We start from the raw sequence: 12,815 nt of genomic DNA, 5'->3' as shown, positions 1-12,815 counted from the left end.
ATTATATTTGGAAAAGAAGAAAAAAATCATTCTTAATCCTAGTACCCAGAGATAGTTCCTATTAACATTTTGGGGTGATTTGTTTCCATCCCAACTTTTCATTTTGCTTTTCACTTAACATCGTAAACTAATCGGTCTCTGTTTGGCAATACAGTCTTCATAACCATCTTCTAAAGAGCTGCATATTATTCTCTTAAGTGGCCATTCTATGTTTACTCAACCGTTTTTCTTCTGGACATTTAGACAGGTTTAGTAAATATAGAATACTTGGATTTTATACTTGCCCTGGTAGAAGAAAAATTTAGACAGAACTAAGACTTGCCATAGTGAGGGATTTACAAAGCATTTGCAGTTTGTTTTGATTTTTTGGCTACTAGAGACAGGATTGCTCAGATGCAAATGGTAATTCCAACATAAATATCTATACTCCCTAAATAGTGGGAAGCTTTAAAAATACAAATTTGATGCTCACCCATGAACATTTGAAAGGATAATAGATTTCTTTGTGTGTGTTTCTCAGCCTCTAGGATTGGTAAGATTTTTATATCTTGTCTTTAATTTCTACCATTGAGTTTATTGGGTTTAAGTTTTGGATCCCAATCCCTTTGGATTTACTTCTGCTCCTTCCCCTATATTTCAGCAGAAAGTGATTGTGTTTGGGTTTCCATTCTTGGAGGGCTATCCTTGGTCTGAACTGTTTTCATTTATTTTATTTAAAAATTACAAAGACATTTCTAGTTATATTTGGTTTTGCAATTCATTCCTCCCTCCGTTTTACAAAAACCATAAAACCCACATTGTCTAAAAATGCTGTGTTGAGCAAAATGGATTCAGTCGTCCTTGGAGAGCAGAAAAGGATGGAGCCAGTATGTGTTATAAACATTTCCAGGGAGATTGTCTCTTTCCCAGAATTGGTTTTAGTCAAAGGCTGCTGACCAGTTGTGCGATTTCATTTGGGGTCGCTGACCCTGGGCCCTACTTGAACTTGACTCTGGATGTCATGTGGGCGTCTGCCCTCCTCATGTCTGCATCCTCTCCCCTCTCAGCTCTGCACCCTCCACTCCTAGCTCTGCACCCTCCACTCCTGCTGGTCTGGCCCCTGCTGTTATTTTTTAAGGACCCGAGCCATAAAAAAACCAAGTCTTTGGATTTCTGAATGAACATTTCTAATGTTAAACTTGGTGGTTTCCTGTCACAAAAGCACAGACTCAGTGAATTCTGATTGTTCTGCAGTGTGGATCTTCCTTTTCCGGTTAGTTTAAACATCCTCATTCCCTTTGATTGCAACATTTGATCTTCCATGTTCAGAATCTGCAAATTCTCCCAACAGTTTATTTTCAGCAGATTATCACTGACTGACCTTTTATTTCTCAATCTGAGGAAAACGAAGTGGAAAGTGTGGGTTTTCTGGAGATTTCCCCCCTGCCTTTTGCCTTCATATTTAATTGACGACTGTAATAGACAGAGCTGAGTGAGATTTTCTCACGCAAGCTCTTGCTTCTGGTAGGCACTTGTGCTCTCAATGTTGTTGGACAGAATCCTGCTTTCACTGTGTGAAATTTACAGGTGTTACCATCTGACCTCATGTCAATAGCAGTTGTAGTCCAAACCCAAGACTTAGGAGAGAATTTTGACAGAATTTGAGTCTTGCCCCTTCCACTTCACAATCCTCCTTGCTGTCTTCTACCTCTCTTTCCCTGCCCAGAGTTAGGGATGGAGAAAGAGAAGGAGGAGAAACCTATCGGTGTATTGCTTACCACTGTGATATTCATGGGTTGGAAAACTATCCATGCCCAGCGGGCCCTTAGATGACAACGGGGCATGCTCCTTTGGCAGACACTTTGAAGACTGAGCACCAATTTTGTATCACCTGTAGTGCTTCTCACAGTGCTCTGGTGAATGTTTCCTAGGCCTGCCCTTTTCTGCTAACCCGTGAACCAGCAGAGGATGGAGAGCCATCTCTACCAGCAAATGTTTGCGGTGGGAATAAATATTTGTTGAGTCATTGCCAAGTACCTCCCAGTCACCCTACACTAAAGAGGAAACGGGGCCTTCCTGGTTTCCTTTGAGGAGCTTCCCAGACATTCCATGGGCCTTCTTTCCCAGCAGCCTCCAGTGTCATTTTCCTAGGGTGGCTGTAACACATCACACAAACTGGGTGGCTAAGACAATGGAAATTGATCCTCTCACAGTCCTGGAGGCCAGAAGTCCAACATGAAGGTGTTCTCAGGGTCACTCGCCTTGCGAAGGCTCTGGGGGAGGATCCTCCCTTGCCTCTTTTGGCCTGTGGAGGATCAACTGTTCCTTGACTTATACCTGCTTCACGCCAATCTCTGCCTGTATCTTCACATGAACTTCTCCTCTTTTCTCCATTGTCTCCTCTTTTCTGTCTTATAAGGGCACCTGTCATTGGATTTAGGGCCCATTGGTATAATCCAGAATGATCTCACCTTGAAATTATTAACTTAATTATATCTGCAAAGACACTTTTCCCAATAGGGTCACATTTGCAGATTCTGGGGATTGAGATGTGGATATATCTTTTTGGAGGCCACTATTCAGTCCTATGCATCCCCCATGCGAGTTGTGGCGAGGGGCCTGAGTTTCAGAGGTTCACAGTCTCATCTGAAACACCACACCCTTGGTTGGATTGGATTTGGGTTCCACCAAGTAAACAATCAAGGACTAGGACTGTCTCATCGTGCCTCCTCCAACTCCCACTACTCTTTCCTATTTGTGAAGAGGAGCTGTAAGACCCTGACTTTTCATCTGCCTTTGTTTCCAGTCAATACCACTAGTTCTCATGTGGAGCCTCTTCCCCAAGAAACAGGGTCAACAAAGTCAAACATTTACAGGAGTTGCTAATTACATGTGAATATGCAACTGAAAAAAATGCCTTCTTAATAACTCATTACTTAATAGCGTGCTATTTATGTATAGACAGTTTTGTAAAATCTCTTTTACATTAGCCAGTATTTGAACTGGCCTAAACATTAATGATAGAGTGATATCCTGCTCTTTTTCAAAGATAGTTTTTATATGTTTTATGGCCAATCAAGGCTCCTTCAGCAGTGAAATTCTAAGTATACCACAGATACAAGGTGGGCAGCTTCTTTGGAGAAGCTATTACCTTTTGCTTGTTTCCCTCATCACTTCAGTAATTTTTTTGGTTTGGCTTAAGTCAAGTCCCAACAATACCGAATCAACCATTAAATGGGTTTTCAGGACTCAGTTCATGAAGAAGTCCCTGAAGCCACCTGCAACCTGCCCTAGAAATACATAAATTTGAGTCTGTCATCTCATTCTCACTTAAAAATCTGGGCGTTTGTTCTTTAGACTGTAAAGGGAGAGGTAGAACCGATTAGAATTGTAGGATGAGGGTCCCAGCCTCTTTCCTCACTGGTTAGTGACCTTAAATATGTCATTTCAACTGTTCTGGCCTTCAGTGTCCCCATCTCGCATTGGTCTAAAACTGCCAACACTCCTGTAAGTCGGAACAATCAAATGCTTCTTGTGACTCTAAGGTGCATTTCTAGTTCTAAAGCTGTTTCTATGATTGATATCTTCATTTCAACTGCTTCTAAAACTAGTTTGGAGGTAGGAAAGTGATAATCTGCAAAATTCCCCACCATTGCCCATGTATTCAGCCCTTCTCCAGAAAGTGGAACTTGTTTTAGAGAGCAGTTTAGAGCTTCACGTGGCTTCAGGTGGGAAAAATCTTGGGTGTCTTTACTCAGGTCTCAGCTAATCTACTTCTTCATCTGGGTTTGTCATATATGAGAGGGTTTTTCACAAACAGGAAGTTGTCTAAAACTTTAGTGAGAAGATTGTATTAATCAGTATACTTCATGTTAGCTGCTTTGATAATCCCCACATCTCAGTGGTGTAACAATAAAATTGTACAGCTTGCTCAAAGTCTAATGTAGATATTCCTGGTTGGTTGACTCTACTGGGGAGAGTGCTTCTTCTCTGAGCTGTGCCCAGGCTTCCTCCATCCTTTGATTTCACCTCACAGCCCATGCTTATGGCCCGAAAGAGGGAAGTGGGGTGGGGAGTGAAGAAAATGGCACTAAAATTCATGCAGTCTCAACCAAACTGCAAAGCATGTTGGGAATGCAGGCTTCCTGGGTGGCCAGGAAGAAGAAGCAGATTGGGTGAGCATGCCGTATTATCTCTGCCACAGAAACTCTGCCTCCTACTTTGAAGGCAGGAAGAGGTAGAGGCCAAATGATTATCTTTAGTCCTCGTGGTATAGCTGGATAGATTTCAGAATAAAATTTGTAATTTCCATAGTGTTCCTGAAGACATTGATCCAAGCTTGCCCTGTCATCATTCTATACCACAGTGACATTATTTAACCCAAGACTGTGGTTTTAGTCCTTAATTTGCATCAGGTGCTCCCAGTGCCTCATGGGAAATAAGTTGTTGACTGACAGGCTCTGCTCACTGAGGGTTACACTTCCCTGTAAAAGAGCAGCCAACCACATTGTAAGAGGTCAGAACGATAATTATTGTGATAATGGTCAACATCTATTAAGTGCCTACTATATACTTGGCACCATGGTAGGCATGCTTTAGACCTACCTTATTTAACCCTCTCATTTAGTCTTCAGGCTTCACTCTTACCAAGTAGCTTGGAAATGGACTATGCAGGGTGATTTCTAAGTGCTTTTGAGGAAAAGAGCAATTATAATTCCTTTAAAAGCCATCTCTTTGAGAACAGCCATTCTTTGGATGAATAAGTTCTGGCAGGTTTGTAAAACCATTGGTCACATGATCATTGCATCCCATCGCAAGTGACTTGGTGGGGGCCGGGGGCTGGCCTGTCATCACTTCTGTGGGCAGATGGGACTGTCCATCTGCTCTACATTTTCACTGTTGCCTGCTCAGCTGGCAAGTTTGCAGGCAGAACACTGTGGGATGGCCCTGCCCACCTAAGTGGACAGAACTGCCTGTCAAAAATAGAGGATGTCGGGATTCTCTTGGGAGTTTCATATTTTAGGGAGCTATGCTTTGGGGGACCCTGCACTGGCTGGGAAGGGTGGTATTAATGGGCTGGATGCTTTCATAGATGAAATTAACACCTCTAAATACCTTTCCTTCTCCTAGAGGTAGGTCTGACTGGATCTGAAGCTTCTCCAGCAACAATGTGGCCTCCGTGTTCATTTTACTCAGATTTGTCCTACAGGAATGTACGTGGTTGGGAGAATGTCAGAATCCTTCCTTCTGCCCTGCACAGCTCTAGAAATGGCCCAGGGAATTTTGTGAGGCTGCAGTGGATTGGAGTTAGAGGGCATCAGCTGTTGGAATAGACACCTAGTCTTTAGATAATGGGCACCTCTAGTGCAAACAGTGTCCTTATTTGGGGTGAGTACTCAAAAATAATTTTAGAACAGCTCTTAACCACAACTTTGTGCCACCAAGATAAGGGGAGATATTTCCTCGCATCTGAAAGCCCTGTCTCCATGATAACAAAAGCCCTAGGATTTAGAGTCGAGATCAGAATCTGGGCTAATAGCTTTATTAATTACAACTTCTCAGTAAAGTCATTAGGATTTCAGATGAAAATGGGCTAAAGCAAAAAGTATTTAAGATGTACAGTCATGGCTTTTAGTTTCTGAAAAATAGATTAAAAATTTCTTGGTTCCATTCAGTTGTTCAAGGAGAGGAGGGGAAAGGCAATATGGCAAACGCTTTCAGGTCTTTGTAGGAGGATAGAATGCCAGATTTGAGCACGCACACCAGACTGCGTTCGTACATATCCTCCCAGCGCTTTTTGCTCAGCTCCATGAATGTTGCCACAGTGGCTTTATGGTTCAGCCTTGGAAATGGAGCTGCCAAAGGAGACAAACTCCATTTTCTATCCATTCACAAGGAGCCAAGCTGCTGGGCTGGGTGTTGTGAGGAACCAGTCAATCACAACAAGACAAGATTAAAGAAATGCCATAACAATTGACATTCACTCTTTCTTAAAGATGGAAGTTGGTGGGCCGCCTTTACTTTTTAGGGATGTAAACTCTGTGAGAGTGACGTAAACCCTTCTGTCTGTTTTCTGAATATCATCCAGGTTCTATCCTTGGTCTTAGCCTCACATTCTTCTGCTCTGACACCACCAGGGCCAATTTCCCTGCCACCAATATATGTTTTGGGCCTGATGTTTGTAGGATAATCAGTAGAGCCATGAAACAATAATAAAGCGTGTTAGTAAGGTTGTTTGACTTGAAAGTCTTTTGCTAAATAGCCATAGTATCCATAAACTGCTGGAGGTAGGCTAATGAGGATCATAAAATTTATTATTGAAAGTATCTATTATCTTCCCAAGAAATGCCCTCTCTTTATCATGGTCATGCTGATTACATTTCCATGGTTAAAATTTCATTATGGCCTGTGTTTTGCTCAAGGTCCCGCAACTCGCCCAGAGCTGAAGCCTGTCAGCTGGGAGCTCCTTTAGGGAATTTGATTTTATTAATACTTTACGGTTGGCGGCCTTTAATTAATGTTAGATGAAAATGGGATTCTAAAAGCATCACAGAGGACTTTTCACTGGGGTGTCAAAATAATTTACAGTGATTAATAAGCCTTAAATCACCATTACTAGAGATGGTTTGAATTCCATTTTGATCATGAGGTACTGACTACAATATGTTTACAATTTTTTTAAGAAATGAGAAATGTAGCACTGAGCTGAACACCCTTGACTTAGAGACATTGTGAGGGGTGACTGCTAGAACGAGAGCTGTGTTGGTGGCCTCCTCTGTGTCATTATGGGATGCCTGATTAGGCTTTATTTATCCATCCCTTTTTTCCTTCTATCCACCCTGTTCAACACACACACACACACACACACTACACACACCCCTACTCTGGAAAAAGGTGGAGTAGAAACAAACAAACAAAAGCTATTTAGAGGCATCATCTCATCTCGTTCTCACAATAACTCCATGACGTAGATCTTATTATTTTCCTTTTATAGATAAGGAAAGTAAGGCTTCCGGTGCTTAGTGACTTGCCCAAGGTCCTCAGCTGGTAAGTGTCAGAGAGGAATTTAAACAGGGGCTTGCTAGTATCCAGACCCAGTGTCTTGTATTGTTTTTCATGGATTAGCAGATGAAATTTCAAAACCCTGCTTTCCTGATGACAAGGCTCACAGTGGCCTGAGATTCAAGGCAGGTCTCCACCTCCATGAGGAACTAGAGGCAGGTCAAGAGATTAGGGGAGGCATCCCGTGAAACGTATTGGGCAAGCCCAGTGGAGAGAGAATCTACATCACCGTGGTCACTGTGGCATCCCAGCAGACAGGCACCCCTCCCTCTCCAGTATCCACAGAATATTGGGTCTAGAAGGCAATGCTCACTGTTGGTGGTGGACTTTTACAAATAAAGACAGAAGTCCTGATTCCACCAAGTCAGGACTGGATAATCTGTTGTAAAACAATAATTTCTTAACATTCTTCAACATGGCCACTCTAATGTTCTCCTTTCTATATTGTCAGATAACACATTTTAAATTGCTCTAAAGTATCGGATAGAAGAGGAGATGCGAATCAGTTCTGGCTTATCCTTTCCTGGATCTGCAGTGCCAAATTTTTGCCCAGCCTGCTTGGCTCCTTGCCCTGCACCCTCTCCCTGGGGTGTTTGGTCCCCTGTAGCCTTCACTGCAATTCTTTTCTCTCTGAGGGATGTAGATCTCTTCACTGAGGACTTAAGCTCAAGCATAACTAGGACACTAAAGAACATGAAAGCAACACCAGCCACTTTTATTAGGCAGCTTCTTGGTGCCAGGCACACTGCTTAGTGCTGCAGTTTCACTACCTTATTTATTCTTCATGGTAGCCTGTGTCTCCTATGTCTGTTTCTCCTGCTAAAGGCATGCAAAGGCATCTATGGCTACAGTCCCCCTACCCCACTCAGGTAATCCTGAGTTTTAATGATCTTCGTTCCTTCCCTCCAGGATTCTGGAGCCTAGAGAGGTGGATGACAAGAACAATGAGGCTAATGTAACTGGGTTTCTCTGTGGGCCAGGTAGATGCGTCTTGCCCTTCCCACCCGGTCCCCAGCATCCCCACTGCTGCACAAGACAAGGCGGTACGCCAGAGAAATTGACATTGTCAGAGCAATTGATGGTGTTGCCTCATCTCACTCCATGAGGGAACTGGGGCTCTCATCACAGCTGTCATTTCACATCCTTTTGTGTGATTATTGGATGAACGTCTGCCTCCTCCTGCGACTGTGACTGTAGGATCCAGAAGGATGGCGACCTTCCTCTTGGTTCATGGAGGTGCCCCCAGGGCCTAGGGACATCTGTGGCTCTTGGCTGTCCCTCAGGAGTAGTTTGCGGAGTGCACGCGTGTGTGAGTGAAGGAGTGAACGATGGGGTGGTCCCTGGTGGTAGCCGTGCTTGGTCTCTTGGCACATTCTTTCTGGGCACCTTGCGGGTGCTACATGAGGTCAGCTAATGCCATCTCATTCCCATGCCTGTCTTTTTTAAGACAACTCCGTTACCTGCAGAGAGTAATGCAAAGAGATTACAGGGCTTTGGGTTTGCGGCAGACTGACCACAGCTTGCAGCCACAGCGTATCTCCCAAGACATAGGAACTGCAGAACGTCAGAGCTGAGTAAAGTAAACGTCTCCATAGAAACTGTTTGCTTAATTGGTTGAATTTTATGATGGGTGCTCCTGGAGAGGCCTTGTGATCACAAACTGTATTCTGTCAGGTCCTGGGAGCTGGGGGTCATCCGTGATGGCTTGCTCTGTGATACTCCCAGCTCCTTGCTGTGCAGAGCACACGCCTCCCTCTGCCTGTGTGTGTGCAAGTATGTACATCAGTGGGCATGTGTGTGCATCTGTGTGTCTATGTGTGATTGAATATGAACCTGTGCCTATGTGTGTGAGCATGTCTGGGGAGATGTATGTATCAGTGTGCACACAAGTGTCTGTGTGTGTGTGTGTGTTTGGTGTGGCTATATGTGTCTTTATGGGTGGGTGAGTGTGTGTCTCTCTGCATGGATGAATGTTTCTTTGTGTGTGTACACATCACTGTGCACGTGTGTTTGTGGAAGTGTATCGGTGTGTGCACGTGTGTCTTTGTGTGTCTGTGTGAGTATATGTGTCTGGGCGTGCGTGGGTGTGTGTTTGAAGGAGCATGTGCACGTGTGTGCCTGTGTATGTGAGCATGTGTGTTTGTGTGTGATCGTGTGACCCTATCCCCTGCCCCCACCGCCAGGGAGGGGAGAGAGGCCAGTCTGTGCTCCCCATCTCTCCACATGTTGATATTATCACCTCAGCTTCCCAAGTCTGGCAGGAGACGCAGAATTAAACACAGACGCTCCGGTGCCAAAACAAAATTGTGAAAGATTTGAAGCCCCCATTCCCTAAACTTGCAGCCTATCAAACTGGGAACAAGCCCGGCTTTGTTTTATTTCCTGCGTGGAATGGGGGTAGCACAGTCTGGAGCCACGTTGGTTCTGATAGAGGAGCTGACTCCAAGCCAGGGAATTTAAAATGCTGAAACCCAAAGCAGAATGGAGACAGCAAGATGCGATGGACAGAGAAGAAAGCATCTGTGAGGGGGAGAAGAGACGCCCGAGTTAGGAAGGAGGAGGAGGTAGCAGCCCAATTTCTGAGAAATATAGATCTACAAAGACAATGAAAAAGAAAGGGGATCGGGGCAAAGGAGCCAGGCAGAGGTGGGCACTGACCTGAATGCAGAACCAGCTCGGTGGGAGGTGAGCACAAATGAACAGAGGTAGAGGAATGGGGTCGGATGAAAAGTGTTCTCATATCCAACCCTTAATTTCGTGGCTGGGGAAATGAAAACCAAGCCGGGAAGCCACTTGCCTAAATCACCGGGGGATCTGGGCCCAGCGGCCCCGTGTTGGGTCTCACACTCTCAGGCCAGTTCTCCCCTGCATGTTGAAGCCACTTGCGGGAGGAGATGACCGGCTTCTCCTGGGTTTCCACGTGTGTCCTGGTGCCTTGCTGTCTCATTACTTCACCTTTTGCAAACAAGTTTTCCTCTTTTCTTTGGAGCCTCTGCTCTTGTATCGGCCTTCCCGGAGTTTTCTGGTTTCATTTTAATAGTAGTGTTGGGCACGGTGATGTCAACCGGGTTATGTATTCACTGATTTTGACTAGAGTTTCTTTTATTTTTTTCCTCCTCATTTGTCCACCCAGAGGCAGTTGATGACAATAGTTCTCCAAACCTGCTGATCCCAAGGTCAGCTGTGGCTCGGAAGTAGGAGGGGTTTGCAGGAGGATCACACACAGCTGTAGAAGGAACAGAATCAGAGCTGGGGAGGGAGAATTGCTCCACGGCCATGAGTGGGTGTCCTCTCATGCGGAGCCTGAGTCCTGTAGAACTTGAGGCTTTTCACCAACTCATGAAATACAGACGGTAATGCTTCCTGCTGTGTCCCTGAGACTATGTAGGGTCTAGTGTCTGGTTTATGCCCTTGCACTGGATCACTCTCACCCAGGAATCACCCGGCTGGGGACTGAACCTCTCCTGCCACCGCTCCAGCTCCTCCTGAGACACTTACCTCTTGGAAAGGCCACATGTGTTTGCTAAGGACAGAGGTACCTTCTTTGGTCCAGAGAGCTGCAGGCTGTGGTTTATTTCGCTGGCGACCTCTTCATCACCAAGACTATTCCATAGCGTGCTGTGTCACCCGTGAAAACCAAACTTCTAAGCTTCTCCAGTTCAAATGACAACTTCTCTCTGTCACCTTGTGTCAAGAAAACTTTGGATTATGAATCTCCTTTATGGGGGCTCATAAAATGAATTGGGGTGCATTCATCGAGTGGAACACTCTGGAGCCACTGAAAAGAATGCGGCAAAGCTGTATAAAGATGTCTGTGATATCATCTTTATTCTTTTATGTTGTTAAGTGACAAAAGCCAGCTGTAGAGGAGCATGAATTGTTTTATTCCATGTTTATTACATAATGAGTGTAGTGTCGGCAAAGCCATATACCAAATTGTTCACAATGGTTATCTTGGGGGAGTGGAGCTTGGGAACTTGTACTCTTTGCTTGATGCATCTCTGCTTTGTCTCTCTCTTGAATCAGCATGAATAATTTTTTAAATTAGAAAACCTTCTTATTAACATGGAGGTAAATATTGGGGCAGTCCAAGATGGCAGCAGTCTCATGGTGAGGCCCTTGTTTTATGGGAAGAACATGAGGGTAGGAGTTTAAGAAACCCGATTTTTCGCTTAGCCAAGGTTTTTTCCTATTTTTTTGTGCCATGATCCCTCAGGACAGTGTGATGAAGTTTTTGGCTTCCTTCTCAGAACAATGCCTTAGGTGCATAACATGAAATATATAGTATTACAAAAGAAGCCAAATATATTGAAATATAGTTATCAAAATACTTTCTAAAAATTTTGTGGTATATTAATATATGTGTATTAAAATATAAGATCTGGCTGCAGGTCTAAGAACTATTTAATTTAAAACTAGCCATGAGCATAAGTGATATTTTGAGAAATTTGCAGCAGCCGAATATTACATGAAAATGTCTGTGACTTCTGGTGACAAAGTCAGATGTGCTAGTACTACTGTGGTTTGTCACCTTCTTCATAAATGAAGAAAATGCTAGATTATAGTTAGAGGTAGTGAAAATCAAGATGTAATTTCCCATCCAATATCACAGATCCCTGTTTAAATTTCCCAGCCTAACAACTAATGTCCTTAACTGGCTGGGAAGTGTTGAATAATATTGTTCCCACCCTCACAGTCTCAACTGTTTCAACAGTAAAATGAGGGGCTAAGTGATGGCAAATGTGTATCATCTTACATGTCAACTGTGATTGATTGGTAGTGACTTGGTGAGGCACATTGAGATCATCTCTGAGTTCAACTGGAAAGGATGAATGATTGGTGACATCTGCCATGGTACTAGGTGGGGGAGAGGGCACAGAGTGTGCATGGCATACGTGTCCATTCCTTGACTAGATGAGCCTGTGGCCCCTTCCAGCTCTGATATTCCACTACGTCTGAAAGTAATTATTCTCTTCTGATTCTAATTTAACATATCTCCTGTCCAACAACAATAGCAATAGCGCAAGTGTTGGTTAGCTCTTCCTGGGGGCTTTGTGTGTGTGTGGCATTGGCACTGCCAACTCTACCCCTGTAGACCAAGTCTTCTGATAGACTTTTTATTAAGTAAAATTGTAAGCATTACCTCCAGTTTCAATGATAGAATGGTTACTGGGAACAGATTGTCTAGAAAGAAAACACAAATTAGTAAACACAGTCTTACAAATGAGCCATCTGGAGATTTATTTACATAAGAAAAGAGGAAGGACTTGGTATTTTCATGCTGGGGTTTGTTTCTCTTGCAAGTAGCCACAGGGGTGTATTTATCATGAGCACACATTGAGCTTTTTAGTGAAGATCACTGAAAGCATGAAAAAAAATGCTCATTTGGTTGGTTATTTGGGAAATGGGAAGGAAGAGAAGGGAGAGAGTAAGAGAGTCACACATATACAAACACACACACACACACACACACACACACACACAAAGTTTTTGAAAGAATTTTACCATATAAGATTTCAAAATAGTTACAATATTTCACAGCCTGCTTTTGAAATTTTATATTATTCCCAGAGTGCTAAATGAGAAACATTTTCCTAAAGCAATGTCAAAGGTGGAGGTATTCAGCTATCACGCAAATATAGAGGGGCCACGAATAACGCTGAGGGGACCAAAACCTTGACACCATTTGACCAGCAGTGGGAACAGTGATCCTTTGACCTCAGAGAGCTCCCTGGGTGTCAGACCAGCTCTGCAGAACCACTTAACCCCTCCTG

At 43.8% G+C, this 12,815-nt stretch overlaps 1 long non-coding RNA gene across 1 annotated transcript; it reads right to left on the bottom strand.

The window, feature by feature from the left end:
• Nucleotides 1-5,474: 5,474 nt before the first annotated feature.
• Nucleotides 5,475-10,829, bottom strand: LOC144331029 (uncharacterized). Its single transcript, XR_013397864.1, has 3 exons — nt 10,540-10,829; nt 9,700-10,267; nt 5,475-8,501 (listed from the first exon to the last, which is right to left on the bottom strand). It is a non-coding gene; the product is annotated as an uncharacterized LOC144331029 (long non-coding RNA).
• Nucleotides 10,830-12,815: the final 1,986 nt, after the last annotated feature.

Source organism: Macaca mulatta, chromosome 9, assembly GCF_049350105.2.
Source record: "Macaca mulatta isolate MMU2019108-1 chromosome 9, T2T-MMU8v2.0, whole genome shotgun sequence".
NCBI classification, from domain to species: domain Eukaryota; kingdom Metazoa; phylum Chordata; class Mammalia; order Primates; family Cercopithecidae; genus Macaca; species Macaca mulatta.
The sequence above is the reverse complement of the archived record's forward strand: the minus strand, read 5'-3'. Positions and strand labels throughout refer to the sequence as shown.